Source organism: Pongo pygmaeus, chromosome 7 (assembly GCF_028885625.2).
Source record: "Pongo pygmaeus isolate AG05252 chromosome 7, NHGRI_mPonPyg2-v2.0_pri, whole genome shotgun sequence".
Lineage (NCBI taxonomy): Eukaryota > Metazoa > Chordata > Mammalia > Primates > Hominidae > Pongo > Pongo pygmaeus.
In genome coordinates this window covers 148,513,759-148,528,663 of record NC_072380.2, presented here as the reverse complement: position 1 = coordinate 148,528,663, position 14,905 = coordinate 148,513,759, and the positions used below count along the sequence as shown (strand labels likewise).

Here is a 14,905-nt window from a genome sequence, read left to right as displayed (position 1 = left end):
GTAACATCCCAGGCCTTCATAGTCACTCACTACCCACTCACTGACTCACCCACAGTAACTTCCAGTCCTTCAAGCTCCATTCATGGTAAGTGCCTTATACAGGTGTACCATCTTTTTTTATACCATATTTTTACTGTATCTTTTCTATGTTTAGATACACAGATACTGACCACCGTTACCATTGCCCACAGTATTCAGTGCAATGACATGCTGTCCAGGTCTGTAGCCTAGAAGCATGAGGCTGTATCATCTAGCCTAGGTGTGCATTAGGCTATCCCATCTAGGTTTGAGTAAGTCACTCTGTGATGTTCCCCCAATGATGAAATTACCTAAAGATGCATTTCTCAGAATGTATCCCAATTGTTAAGCAACACATCTGTATATATACATACATACATATATACATGCATACATACATTCATTCATTAAACTTTATAACTCATTGCAGGTAGATATTACCCCATTTCACAAAACAGAAAAAAAAAAGTAGGTTTGGTAAATTAAGAAACTTATTTAAAATCACACAGCTGGTAAGTGGTGAAGCCAGGATTAGAACAAAGGTCTGTGTAAATACAACAATGCTCTTCTTAATTTCTCTGAGACCAAGGTTTTATGTTATCAAAATTAGCAATATTAGACTACCCAGATACTCCCCAGGGAGTCAGTCTGCTGAAACCCAGACCACCACAGGAATTCCAGACCCAAGGGAAAGCACAGGCATTGATGCTCCATCAAGCTCAGGTGGGGCTCCATCAAGCTCAGGTGGGACTCCATAGGCAATTACTTGTTCCAGGTTCTCTTCCAAGAGGTTTTCTAGCCTTGGTACCAGACATTCCTTACTCCCTCTCTGCCCCCAATCATGTCACGGTAAATGCTGGTGGCTTGTCTTTCATCTCTTCACTCCCACCATAAACCATCTCCTAACAGGGTCCAGCAGCATAATGTTTCCCCTCCGGAGGTGTTTCTGCCCATTGTCTCGGCTTTTTCCATAATCTTCCAGAAGTTACTATATGGGTGGAGTCTGCTGCCATGAAACGGTCAGATGCCTGACAAGAGTTACTGAATTTACTGGGGTTAGAGCATTTGCTCTCCTATCAGGTGAAGTATTCAAGCTCAGACATAGAACATGGGTTCTAACAGTCCTACAGTATTCTAGATGTCCCAATCAATAACTTCAGTATTTCTTTGCACCTCAATCCAATGCCTCTCCATCTCACATTCTAGGTGTTTCACTGGCTGCTATAGGATCAACTACGATTGTATGTGAAAGCATTTTATGAACAAAGTCCATTATTGTTATGGAGACCTAGCATGCAGTAATGATTAAGAGCCCAGAGTTTGGATTAAAGGCTCTCTGAGTTTTGAATCCTCTTCTTCCACTTGGAAGCAGGGTAAGCTTGGGCAGGCAGTTAAATCTTTTAAGTTCCAGTTTCTAGAAGTGTTTCAGACATAAAAGGTGCTCAATAAAGACACTGATAGAAGGAATGAATGAACGAAGGAATCTGGCTTATACTTTCTGCTCAATAAGTGTCTGCTGCAGCTGTCTTACAGCCAGGCTGATAATGAATGAATAATAATTAAATGAGTTCACCTACACAAAACACTCGTCACTGGCCTGCCATTTAGTCAGTACAAAATAAATGGTGACTATTATCCTTAACCCTATTGTAACTAAGTCTGCAAAACCTCAGATATAACAATCACTTTGTCAAATAAAAGGATTTCAAATGCTAACACAGGTTTGCCAGAGAATTGGAGACACAAACTTTTGCTTTTACAGCTGGTCCCTTCCCTTTTCTACTGTGAAATACTTCTAAACTTTATCTCCACTACAAAGTGCAGGAACTTACTGGTACTTGGCTGAATCAAAGGGAAGAAATCGACCTTCAGAGGTCATGTGGCCCATCTACTGGCCTTCAGCCTAAACTGTCTTCATCATCTGAGAGAAATGATTATCTCTCCACTTTCAAAGACTTCTAGCGATGAAACCTGTATAACCTGTCACAGTAATACCCTCGAACAGGTCTGCCAGAAAGTTCTTGCTTTGTGTTTAACCTTAATCTCTCATGAGACACTCAGAATCCTTTTTCTCTTATTTTATTCTCCACAAAGCTTGAGTACCACCTTCTGTGTAAGAAGACTCAGGAAGACAGATTACTCAGAGGAAGCAATAAGGAAGCATGTGCCCTGGAAGTTTCTGGCAAGACCGATTTAGAGACGGCCCTATTGCAACTACTACTATCTGATGCTAGATGACGGGCATGTGGAGACAATGAGTTCACAGTCACATGAGACACAAAGACATGCAAATAAAATTTAATATCACACTAATAACAGATAACACTTATCAAATACCTATTATAAGCCATGTATTCTACACAATTTATCTTTCATCTTTAAAATAAAGTTGCAATAAAGCTGTTATGTCTATTTCATAAATTTAGGTTTAAAAACAACATTTTTCTGCCATTTAAGAAAACAAGCTCTCACCAATTCTACTGCGTTTTGTGAAATAATCTTAGTATGAAATTAGGAGGTTCAGAGACCATCTTTTTCATTCGACATCTGTTTAGCAGATATTTACAGAGCACCCACTATATGCTGGGCCTTGGAATGCAGCAGCAAACAAGATTTGGTCTTTGTGATAAACCATGTTGAGTTTAGTGTACAAATGAGACAAGTGTCAACCGGGGAATGGAACATGATGACACCGAGAAACCCAGAGTTCTGTAGGAACTCAGAGGTGGGATACCTGAACCAGTTTTGGGGGACATGAGAAGATTCCTGAAAAAAGAAATGCTTCAATTGACAACTAACAGAAAAGCCAGACAAAGACGAAGAAAAAAATCATTCTAAGCAGAACAACAGCATTCATTCTGGCTTAGTAATAAGAAAGCAGCTAATCAGAGGCATAAAGTTTAGACATCGTCTAAGTCACATGGCTAGAATACATGGAATCAGGATAAAAGTCTAGTTACTCCGAATGCCAAGTGGTGATTTTTTCAACACCACCTGCTTTTCACTACCATCTAATTTAACTGTCAATCACTACATTCTCAGAATAAGAAGAGGTATGTTTGGGTACTCTAAAAAAAAGCCATGTAATTCAGAATCAAAAGGAGATGGCTAGAGGTAAGATAACTGATAACCAACATCTAAGAGAAAAAGCCAGAGAAACTTCTGGGGTGCTGGAAATGTTCTCCTCATGGTTATGTGGGTGTATACATATGTTAACTTTCACTTAACTATTTTTTTTCAGATAAATAAACATTTATGCTCTTTGCTGTATGTACATTATATCTCAGTAAAAGGAAAAAATCTAAAAGAAAAATCCCTAATTTGTATGTTAAAAGGTAAGAACCAATAGGCATTTGTTGCTGCCTGTTTAACATGCATCTTCACCTTCTTTCTTACCAACAGATCCCTTATAAGACTGGGGATTGGGTGCTAGTGATAATGTATCAGTCCTTTTGCAGATGAAGTAGCCAATGAGACAGAAGCAACATTCATGGAGTGAAGCTTCCAGGAAATTTCCTAACAGAAGGCCAACTCACCTAGGAGGCATGGCTTTCCACTCTTCCCCCTTCTTCCTGCCTGAACCTCAACTTGGCAGCTGGAAGTATAATAGCTACTGTGAATGAGAAGAGCCTTGGGATAGAAGCCAGGGTGAAGGAGTACGGAAGAGAAGGGCAGAAGCAGCCTGGATTCTTAGTAACTACAGAAAACTGTCACATGAGCTTGGAGCTGATTACATCCTTGCATGAGAGAAAAATAAAACATCTAATTTGATTGAATTTATGATTAATTCAGAGTTTAACCCATCCCTAAAAGATAGAGCAATGCATCAGAAATAAAGCGTGTGAGTATCCCTGTATTTTTCTGATATAGAGATAGCTAACCTTATTTTCTTATTTTAACAGAAAACGGCAATGTCCTGCTACTCCTTCCTACCACACAAAGTTGCTTAAAAGGTTGCAGAGCGTTCTACATAATTGAAAAAAAATTATGAATTTTTATTAGATTCCAAGAAAAAGGAGACAAGGAGAATAATGTTTTCCTTATGAGAACGGCCTCAGTTCCCACTGTGCCTCTTTACTCCTCCAACACACCCAAGTCCACCATGCCAGGAAGCCTCAGCAATGGCCGGGCGTGCAGTTCAGAGGACATGCTGATGTCCATGTGCGAGGTCTATGCAATGCCATATTTACTTTTATAGGCTCAGGTTTTCATTTTTAAGCAGGTTTCTCCATCTTACTGTAATCATTTTAGAAGTTGGCATAGAATAGTTAAAAACCAGGCTTTGAAGCCAAACAAATATCAGAAATTAGCTTTAGGATTTATTCCCTGTCAGCTTAAAGTTAATTCAATTTCTCATCTGTAAAAGTTTTAAAAAAAATCTTTCATAGGACTGTTGTAAAGTTTAAATGAAATAATGTGTTATATACATATATGAAGGACAGCTGTTAATGATATTAAAGCAGAAGTCCTTTTTAAATGAGTCCTTATTTTTGTTGTCATACAATCTATTCAGCAAACATTAATTCTTGCCTAAAAAGTAAGGAACTGGAACCGGAGCTGGGTGCGGGCAGTGGACACAGTTCCGCCAAGAGCCGAAGATGGCAGTGTAACGTATACTCAACGTCAGTGACCAGTGATAACCTAAGTCGACATGACATGCTGGCCTGGATCAATTAGTCTCTGCAGTTGAACGTGACAAAGATCGAACAGTTGTGCTCAGGGGCTGCCTAGTGTCAGTTTATGGACATGCTGTTCCCTGGCTCCATCGCCTTGAAGAAAGTGAAATTCTAAGCTAAGCTAGAATACGGGTGCATCCAGAACTTCAAAATACTATAAGTAGGTTTTAAGAGGATGGGTGTTGACAAAATAATTCCTGTGGACAAATTAGTAAAAGGAAAGTTTCAGGAAAATTTTGAATTCGTTCAGTGGTTCAAGAAGTTTTTTGATGCAAACTATAATGGAAAAGACTGACCCTGTGGCTGCCAGACAAGGTCAAGAAACTGCAGTGCCTCCCTCTCTCATTGCTCCAGCTCTGAATAAACCCAAGAAACCTCTCAGTTCTAGCAGTGCAGCTCCCCAGAGGCCCATCTCAACACAGAGAACCGCTGCGGCTTCTAAGGCTGGCCCTGGCGTGGTGTGAAAGAACGCTGGTGTGCGCAATGGGGACGACGAGGCAGCTGAATTGATGCAGCAGTCAATGTATTGAAACTTACTGTTGAAGACTTGGAGAAAGAGAGGGATTTCTACTTTGGAAAGCTATGGAACATTGAATTGATTTGCCAGGAGAACGAGGGGGAAAACGACCCTGTATCACAGAGGATTGTAGACATTCTGTATGCCACAGATGAAGGCTTTGTGACATCTGATGAAGGAGGCCCACAGGAGGAGCAAGAAGAGTATTAACAGCCTGGACCAGCAGAGCAACATCTGAATTCTTCACTCCAAATCATGTGCTTAACTGTAAAATACTCCCTTTTATTATCCTTACAGGACTCACTGGTTTCTTTTCATAAGCAAAAAGTGCCTCTTGTTAAAGTGCATTTTGCAGACATTTCACTCCTTTTCCAATAAGTTTGAGTCAGGAGCTTTTACCTTGTAGCAGAGCAGTATTAACATCTAGTTGGTTCACCTGGGAAACAAAGAGGCTGACCGTGGGGCTTACCATGAAGATGCGGGTCACACTGAGTGCTGGAGAAGGTGTTATGTAACATGCTGACGTGGCGACCTCAGTGGAGAAATGTAAAGACTGAATTGAATTTTAAGCAAATGTGAAATCAGAGAATGTTGTAATAAATAAATGCCTTAAGAGTATTTAAAATATGCTTCCGTATTTCAAAATATAAAATATAACACGACAGGAGATACTGTGTTTGACATTGTGTTTGGGAAGGAAGGGCCAGACCTTGGAACCTTTGGAACCTGCTGTCTTACAGGGCTGCTTGAAGCCTCATAGGCCTAGGCTTTGGTCTAAAAGGGACATTTAAAAAGTTGCCCTATGAGCCATTTGGTGTCATTGGCCAATTGCATCCATGTTAAAAAGCAAGCGGCATCGTTGCCTGGATATAACAGAGGATGTGTTTTAGCCCTGAGATGTTCGAGTTGAAGAGCTCGGTTTTCATTAAGCATTTCTATTTTTCCAGTTATCCCCAAAATTTCTATGTATTATGTTTTTGGGGAAGTGAGGTGTGCCCAGATTTTTAATCTAACAACTACTTTTGGGGACTTGTGCACATCTCTGGGATTTGAATGGGGATTGTATTCCATTTTACTGTCTTTTAGGTTTACATTTACCATGTTTCTCTTCTCTGCTCCCTTTGCCCACTGGGGACTCCTCTTTGGCTCCTTGAAGTTTGCTGCTTGGAGCTGGAAGTGAAGCAGGCAGGTGACCATGCTGCAATTCTTTCTGGACCTCTAGCAAAGGGAGTGGTCAGTGAAAGCCATCGTTACCTTGGGATCTGCAAGGCTGGGGTATTTTCAGTATCTGCTGTCCACAGCTCTCCGTTGTAATCTGAATACTTTGCCAGTGCACTAATCTCTTTGGAGATAAAATGCATTAGTGTGTTGCTAGATGTTAATTTTCTTTTGCAGAAAATATAGTACCGTGTCTGAATTAATTATTAATATTTAAAATATTTCATTCCTTAACTCTCCCTCATTTGCAGGATTCTGCAAAATGTGTCTCACCCACTACTGAGATTGTTCAGCCCCTGATGTATTGGTATTGATTCGTTTCTGGTGGTAGCTTGTCCTAAAATGTGTGTAGAAAGCAAGTATTTTATGATAAAATTGTTGTATAGTGCATGCTGTGTGGAATTCAGAGGAAAACCCAGATTCAGTGATTAACAATGCCAAAAAATGTGAGTAACTAGCCATTGTTCAAATGACAATGGTGCTATTTCTCTTTTGTGGCCTTTTAGATTTTTGTTGCCCTAAAATTCTGTTTTATTGGGAACCCATTTTCCACTTGGTCTTTCTTGAGAAGGTTTTTTTCTACTTTAAACAGTTTCTAAATAAAATTCTGTATTTCGAGAGAGAGAGAGAGAAAAAAAAAAGGAAGGAACTTAGCTTTGGTGACACTACACTAAAAAAATACCAACAACTAACAGTTTCCTTTTGTTCGCTTAGTACTCTGCAACTTCATAATTTTATTTAACTTTCAGGAAGGTGAACATTAATTTGCCTACTCACTTTATTAGTTAAGCGTAAGGTTTCATAAGGTTTACTGTGCGGCTCACTCAAGGTCACACAATAAATGACATTGAGGATTCAAATTCAGACATGTCTTTTGACTCAAGCTTCAGTATTTTTACTGTAGCTTCTTAGTTAATTTCAAACATCGATTTCTCAGAAACGCTAACAAGAAAACTAAGATTTCTTATGAAGAGACACAAGGGAACAGATCCTTATCACTTAGATTTTTCTGGCAAAGGATGACTTACAAAATACTATCAATTACAGATACTGTCACTAGACATCACGAGTAATTTTAATGACAATTCTTTGCATGAAGTATTGAAACTACATATTAGAATTTCATGGAACCTAACATTGAAAAACCAGGTTGAAATACTGGGGACATGTAATAAGGAGAACTGTTAGCACAGACTGAGGTTCCGGAGAAGGTCTGGAGAGTAGAAAAGGGGTCAGAGATTGGTTACCAAGTGGCAGGGAGGCTGGGAAGGCTACCGCAAATGAAACATGTGCTTAGAAGTTCAAAAAATATACAACTTCTTTGGAGAAAGAACAAGATCAAGGTTGGGTTCCTTAAGCCTATTTTTTTTGTATTTCTGTTTTTGATTCCCCAAGTCCAACTACACTGGGTGTCAAGGCATGGAATCTTTTGGTATTGGATTACTTGGCTCTTCTGATACCATTAGAAATGGTCCATCAACATGTTATGAGCCAGGTTACAGTATTTCTCTGGATCATTCATTAATCTTGCATTTGTTTTTGCAGCCAATCCTTCCATCTGGTATACTAAGGTATCTTTTTGAGGAGATTTCTGACAAACACATTTGATATTTAGATTTCAAAGCCATATCTATTACTCTTTAGGAAAACACTGATTGTGATCTGCAATATTTACACGTGAAATAATTATCCCTTTTGATTTTTTATGGGATTGTCAGCATCTTCCTTTGACACAATGTTAGGGCAGCAAATGGTTTTTAGTGTTTCTGGGGAATCTGGTGGCACACTAACTGACATCAATCTGCATATCAAATTATACAGGCTCACTCTTCAAATATGCAGGATTAAAAGAATTTAAACTATGATACTTATAGTATTGTATTTTAATCAGATAAGAAATTGTGATAAGAATACCTACTTTGTTTTAACATTACTGATGTAAAGTAAAATTCTACCTCTCCACATTTATTCAATAAATATTTATTGCGCACTACATATGTTCTAGCACTGTGGTAGGCCCTGGGGGAGGTGACAGTGAATAGATTTAAAAAAGAAGACAGACATTGAGCAAATAATCACTTCAATATAAAATTGCAGTTATGATGGAAAACTGCTGGGTATTATGAGAGCATGTAATTATACGGAAAATATCACATGGGCTGCAGTAGGGAGACATGATAGCTCAGGAGTGGAGTGGAGGTGGGGCAAGCAACAGCCAGGCTCCGGGTGCTCCACAAGCAAGGTGACATTCACTCGGACCAGTGTGGAGGTTACAGGCATGGGGAGCACCTTCATTGATAAAAACCAAAACAAAAAAAACTCTGTGGAACTCCTGAGCCTGTTACTAAGGTCCATCACAAAACGTTCTCTATGGATCCTTCTATAGACACTTAGTGCACCTTCCCTCCTAGGCACCGTAGGCTGCAGCCTCACTGAAAAACTGGTCACTACCAGTGCACACCAAGTCAATCTCTTCATAGGACCGCTGCAAGTTTTTTTTTGTGCTCTTCTGCACAAAAACCTCCTTCTGGTTTGCCTGGTAGAATGGTCATCTATTACTGGCAACAGTTGAGAATATACCCACTAAACAACAACTCACTATCTTAGGTGCTTAAGAAGTGTTGATGAACAAAAAAGGATGAAGATTCCTGCCCTCACAGAGCTTAAATTCAAATAGTGACAGTTTTAAGTATGTTGGGCACTTATATTCTAATAGAAAACGTCAAATTTCCCTTTGGAATAAGGTATTTTTGAACAATTTGGCCCACTGAAGGTCTCAATAGTTGTTTGCAGAATGAATGTATGGAAGACATTACAGAAAGGCCAACAATTTATTTTTGGGGGAAACAAGTATTTCCTTGGCAACTATCTGGTAGGCACTGTGCAAAGTGCTTTACACGTATTATCTAATTTATACAGTACTTATTACTCAAGAAGAACAGTTCTCAACCTTTGGTTGCTTATCAGAATTATCTGTAGAGTTTAAAGAATTTACAGATAGCTGCACTACACCAAGACTCAGATTAAAAAATAACAGGTGATTTTCTTGGCACTCTTTTTTTTTTTTTTTAAAGGCTGCATAGGTGACTCTTCTATATAGCCAGAGTTGAAGACTACATCAATTTTCACATTAGACTTACAATGGTACCAGATTTCTTACTGGGTTTCTAACAAAGAAATGTTTAAAACAGATGCAGATTTACACGTTATCAATTCAACTGAAGAACACACATAGATCACCTTTCTGATCAGTACTGCATTAGGTGTTGGTGATATAAACATGAGTACAAAAGGGTCCCTGCTGCTAAGGGACTCTATGAAAAGGAGATGGATTCTCAACAGTCCAGCAGGTTCTGCTGGAGGACAGAGCAAGCACAGAGCATTGCCAAAACACAGAAGCCTTAGTACTTATAGGACATGGAAGAGTGGGATGTGAGGTGAGGAGAATCACCGAGGATTGTTGGATGGTATAACTACTCATCCGAGAAACTGGTAGCTCTGTTGCAAGCAATCTGTCAAAGACTAAAATACAAAGAAAGGCAAATTGTCCTGTTTGCACCATTTTAGAACATTCTAAAAACCACAATATCTTCAAAAGGTATATTTGAGATTAACTAAGGAGCCATGAAGATTTTGATGACAATGTACTTTCACAAGTTAGACTTCACATTTTAATAGGTTATTGAGTCAAGTATAAATGAGCCATAACTGTGAAACTCAGTATCAGGTTATATTACATGAGTGAGTGACCTGAGATGAGGCAGAGAAGGAATTGGGGCCAGGTCAGGAAAGGCCTTGCTACCGGGTGTGATGGCTCACACCTGTAATCCCAGCACTTTGGGGGGCTGAGGCAGACAGATCGATTTGAACTCAAAAGTTCAAGACCAGCTTGGGCAACATGGCAAAACCTTGTCTCTAAAAAAAATTCGAAAATTAGCTGAGTATGAACATTAAAGAGTAAAGTGACAGTGGCACCGTCTCGTGCCTGTGGTCCCAGCTACTCAGGAGGCTGAGGATGGAGAATCGCTTCAGCCTAGGAGGCGGAGGTTGCAGTGAGCAGAGATCACGCCACTATATACCAGCCTGGGCGACAGATTGATACCCTGTCGCAATCAAAAAAAAAAAGGCCTTGCTAAAGTGATGACTTCGAACAGAAGAAACAGTCTTGTATCAATTATTTAATCCACTCTGTTTCAAAATAACTTGCTAGCACTAGCAATATTGCTCTATTTGGTGGGATTAGAAACTGCCAAGGGTGAATGCCACACACCTCCCTTAAGAAATCCCCTCCTTTTTCAAATTGCCACATATGCTTTACACCCTTTGTAATCAGTTTCCCTGACCATAAACTTCAAAGAATCCAAGGGGCAATCATTATCCTGGAGAAGCACATGCAGGGCTCCACTGGAGCTGTACTAACATATGGTATGTGTATGTATCCTGTATTGTTTTTCCAAAATTCCAAAAACTGGAATGTAACACATATTTAGCTTCGACAGTTTTAGATAAAGAATTGTAGAACTTTAATGACAGCTATTGATAGCATTTATGATGTATGACATGCTTTCCATAAATGACATGCTTTCCATTTTGCTTAACTTTACAACAACCCTATGAGGTCAGTACTATTACTGTCATCCCCATTTTACTCTAGAGCACAGGTTAAATAACTTGCCCATGGTCACACTTTAATTTACTACATCTTTATGCAGCCTTAATTGAGACACTGTTTTAATTATATTACTTTGGCTAAGACAATATGCATAGGTTTCTTTTCCTCTATGTAAGATGTCTTATTGGGCTATATACCTATATGTATTTTTTATTTCCAATGTCTCTAAAATTTAGCAATGTTTAAGACTATATCCAATACTTTTTATAAATCACTTCTAAAAGGTTGCAATTGGATGGAATACTTCTATTTTATAAACTTACAAACAACATAAATTCATTTTCACGTGGTACAGCAATCCTTATAAATGGTAGATAAAGGAAATACATGGAAGTTTTAATGATTATTTTCCTACTTTCTAATGTATATGTCTACTTTTTGGTCCTTTACAGAACACTGAACAAAAAAGCATCAGAGTAAGAAAACAACCAACAAAAGAGCAAAGTGTTCACGCCTTTACACTTGCAGTGTGCTCCAAGTTAGGTTTGTGATGCTCTGCACAGAAAATGAGTAGATATGAGGTGAGCTGGAAGCAATCTATCACCTGGTGATAACAAAGGTGCCAATGATTATCCCCCCATAGTCAGTACTACTTACAGAGCACCAGCAAAATGCCCAGCAGTGACAGATACATAAAATAAAACACAATCACAAATTCCGAGTGCCACATGCCAGGCTCCATACTAAACTGTTCAAGTATATTCTCTCACTATGTTTTGTAGGTGGGAAAATTGAGGGTTAGTGAAAGATCACATACACAGCTAAGTGGAAAGGTCAGGTCTGCCTGACTCCTAATCATATAATATTTTCACTCCATCTTGTTTAATATATTTTGGAATTGACTATCTTACTCTAATTTCTGGGAGATTAACCATGTCAAAACGCTGGGTACACATACTTTAAGACATCGATCAAAGAGAATACAAAAAATAAAACTACAACTCAGTTACTTACTAAAATTGGGGTAAAAATCTAACCATAATAATACATTTTGTAACTACTAAGAAAAACTGGGAGAGAAATATAGTTACCATTGATATAATCACTTATTAGTATGCAAACCATTTTTATATCAATTATTTAATGTAATTGTTACAATTCTGTGGACAACCTAAATTCAACACATCCCAAATGAACCTATTAACTTTTTCCTAAATCTCATTGCCACTTAAATTAATTATATCACTATCTATCCAACAGGTTGAGAAACTGAATTTATCACCTACCCCCCTTTCCCAGAACTCTTCCAGAAATTGCTTACTCTTTTCAATTAAAGAACTCTTAAATATATTCACACTGTCAGACACTCACTGTTACATTGTAAGTTCAGGCACTTATTATAAAAATATTGAGTCATAAGTCACAAATATTTTTAAGGCTCTCAATGCACACTCATAAATTACCTTCCAAAAAGGAACATATCCCTTCATGATGACAAACACAAGGGAAAAATATGATCACACCATGTCTGAATATTATTTCAGTTTCTAAAGTTGTGAGTCTAACAATGAGGTATGAATCGATTCTGGGGAATTCAGGCAACGACATCCTCCATTACAAGTCAACTTGCAACAAGTAACTTAGAGCTCTGTCCTCAAGTCGGTGCTCCTGACACATTTTAGGACTAAACAATCTGAATTAAATGAGCCTTTAACAACTTTTTATTGCACAAATAAGGTATCAAAATGGCATGCATAATTTTATTTAGATTATTTGTTGGGATTTTATTGACTGGAGACATTCTCAGAAAAGACTATAATAGTTTCTGGATATAATACTTAAACTCATAATAACAACAGCTACATAGAGAGGTAGTATAGCAGAGTGCTTAGACTGCCTGGGTTCACATGCCAGCTCTAGCACTCACTCTCCATGAGTTCAGGGAAGTTTCACCATCTCTGTGCCACAATTTCCTCATCCATAAAATGGTATAATAATAGTAGCTACTGGCTGGGTGTGGTGGCTCACACCTGTAATCCCAGAACTTTGGGAGGCTGAGGCAGGCAGATCACCTGAGGTCAGGAGTTTGAGACCAGCCTGGCCAACATGACAAAACCCTGTCTCTACTATAAACACAAAAATTAGCTGGGTGTGGTGGAGCACTCCTGTAGTCCCAGCTACTTGGGAGGCTGAGGCAGGAGAATCACTTGAACCTAGGAGGTGGAGGTTGCAGTAAGCAAAGATGGTGCCACTGTATTCCAGCCTGAGACAGAGTAAGACTCTGTCTCTGAAAAATAAAATAAAATAAAAGTAGCTAAAAAGGCTATAAAATGCTTACAATGGTAGGCACCTACTACATGCTACTATAGCAAATTTATTGAACTATTATGTATATTACATCTGCTATCTCACTTAATTACAATGTTGTAAGTCAAATAGTCATCATTTTACAGATGAGAAAAGACTCAAAGAAGCAACCTAGTCAACATCATAGAGCTAAGAAAGTAGTAGAGCTGACATTCAAATCCAAGCTTTTGTGGATTTATAGTCACTGTCTTTTTTTTACTAATAATCATGCTACCTCATTTTAAAAGTCAGAAATTATACAAAAGTTATTATTCTCTTCCATCAAAGAGACTATATATGCAAGATTTGTAGAAAAAATTCTTTAAAAAATAAATAAATACATTTTAAGAATGTATGAAACACGAGGAATAAAACATGGGAAGACTTTAGAGTAGGTCTTTATCTTACAGACTTAAAATTCTATAGTGAAGATTTAAAACTGGAGGTTTGATCATCAACACAAGCATTTTTTAGAAACCCTGTCACATAATCTACATTTTAGTAATGAACCTGCTTCCCTGGTATGTTCACTCTCTGCAGCATCTGTCATTGCTATGAATGGCTGATCATAAGTACTGCTGTAGTCTTCTCAATGCTATTAAGCAGATGGCAGCGCTAAATCCAAATGATGTAGTACATATCCCTGGTGGACTTTGTTTTCATTTACTACCATTATTCTACAATTCCTCAGCGATAAATCTCATGTATTCTCAAGAACATTAAAGAGTAAAGTGACAGTGGCAATTGATTTACTGCCACTAGCTTGCCTTTGCCCTGCTACCGTGTTGTCATACACTTGTGGAGATCATGCATGAAGATTCCATGTGGTGGTCTTCTCTACATTTATAGGAACCTAATTTTTCCCCCTTACTGGCTGCTTTTGAGTTAGGCAAAAGAATGTAACCTTGATCTCAAAGAGAACAGAGTATGAGCACTACCTGATATGAATTAGCTATGTGAATTTGGTCAAGCTCAAATTCTGTGAATGTCAACTCCTTCTGTAAAATTAAGGAATGACAATCCTACAGAAGTTCTTAGGAATTAAATGAAATAATATGTATGAGAGCACCTAGATACATAGTAACTCACACTTGGTAAGTACGCAATAGATATTTCATTCCTTCAAACTTTGTTAAGTAAATGAATCTTGAAAAACATTTTCCTTTTTTATTAGTTTAATTCTAAAGAAATTCCTGATGAAGATACAAAACTTCTTATTTTCAATATAATCAAGGCATCAGATTTGGTAGGACACTGTAACTTAGTGAGAAGCTCAGTCTTGCTTCTCAGACTCATCTAATCAAACTTTCAGTATGAGCAGTGTTTCAGGTTGTCCACTGACTGGTGACACAAATGCTCAGTGCAGCATTCACCAAACCCCAGCCATTCAGGGACAACTCTCAGGATATGCAGTATACTTGCCATCTACATACACACCTATTCTGTTTGTGACTTCATACTAACTCTCCATGTTAACTTTCTTTTACTTTAAATAAACTTGCCATCACTGAATTATAG

General features: G+C 38.3%; 1 protein-coding gene and 1 pseudogene across 7 annotated transcripts in view; one reads left to right on the top strand and one right to left on the bottom strand.

Annotated features, from left to right (window-relative positions):
- The window catches only part of KHDRBS3 (KH RNA binding domain containing, signal transduction associated 3), a 201,221-nt gene that overhangs the window by 25,592 nt on the left and 160,724 nt on the right, over nucleotides 1–14,905 (bottom strand). The window lies entirely within an intron of this gene.
- Nucleotides 4,610–5,835, top strand: LOC129042885 (microtubule-associated protein RP/EB family member 1-like; annotated as a pseudogene).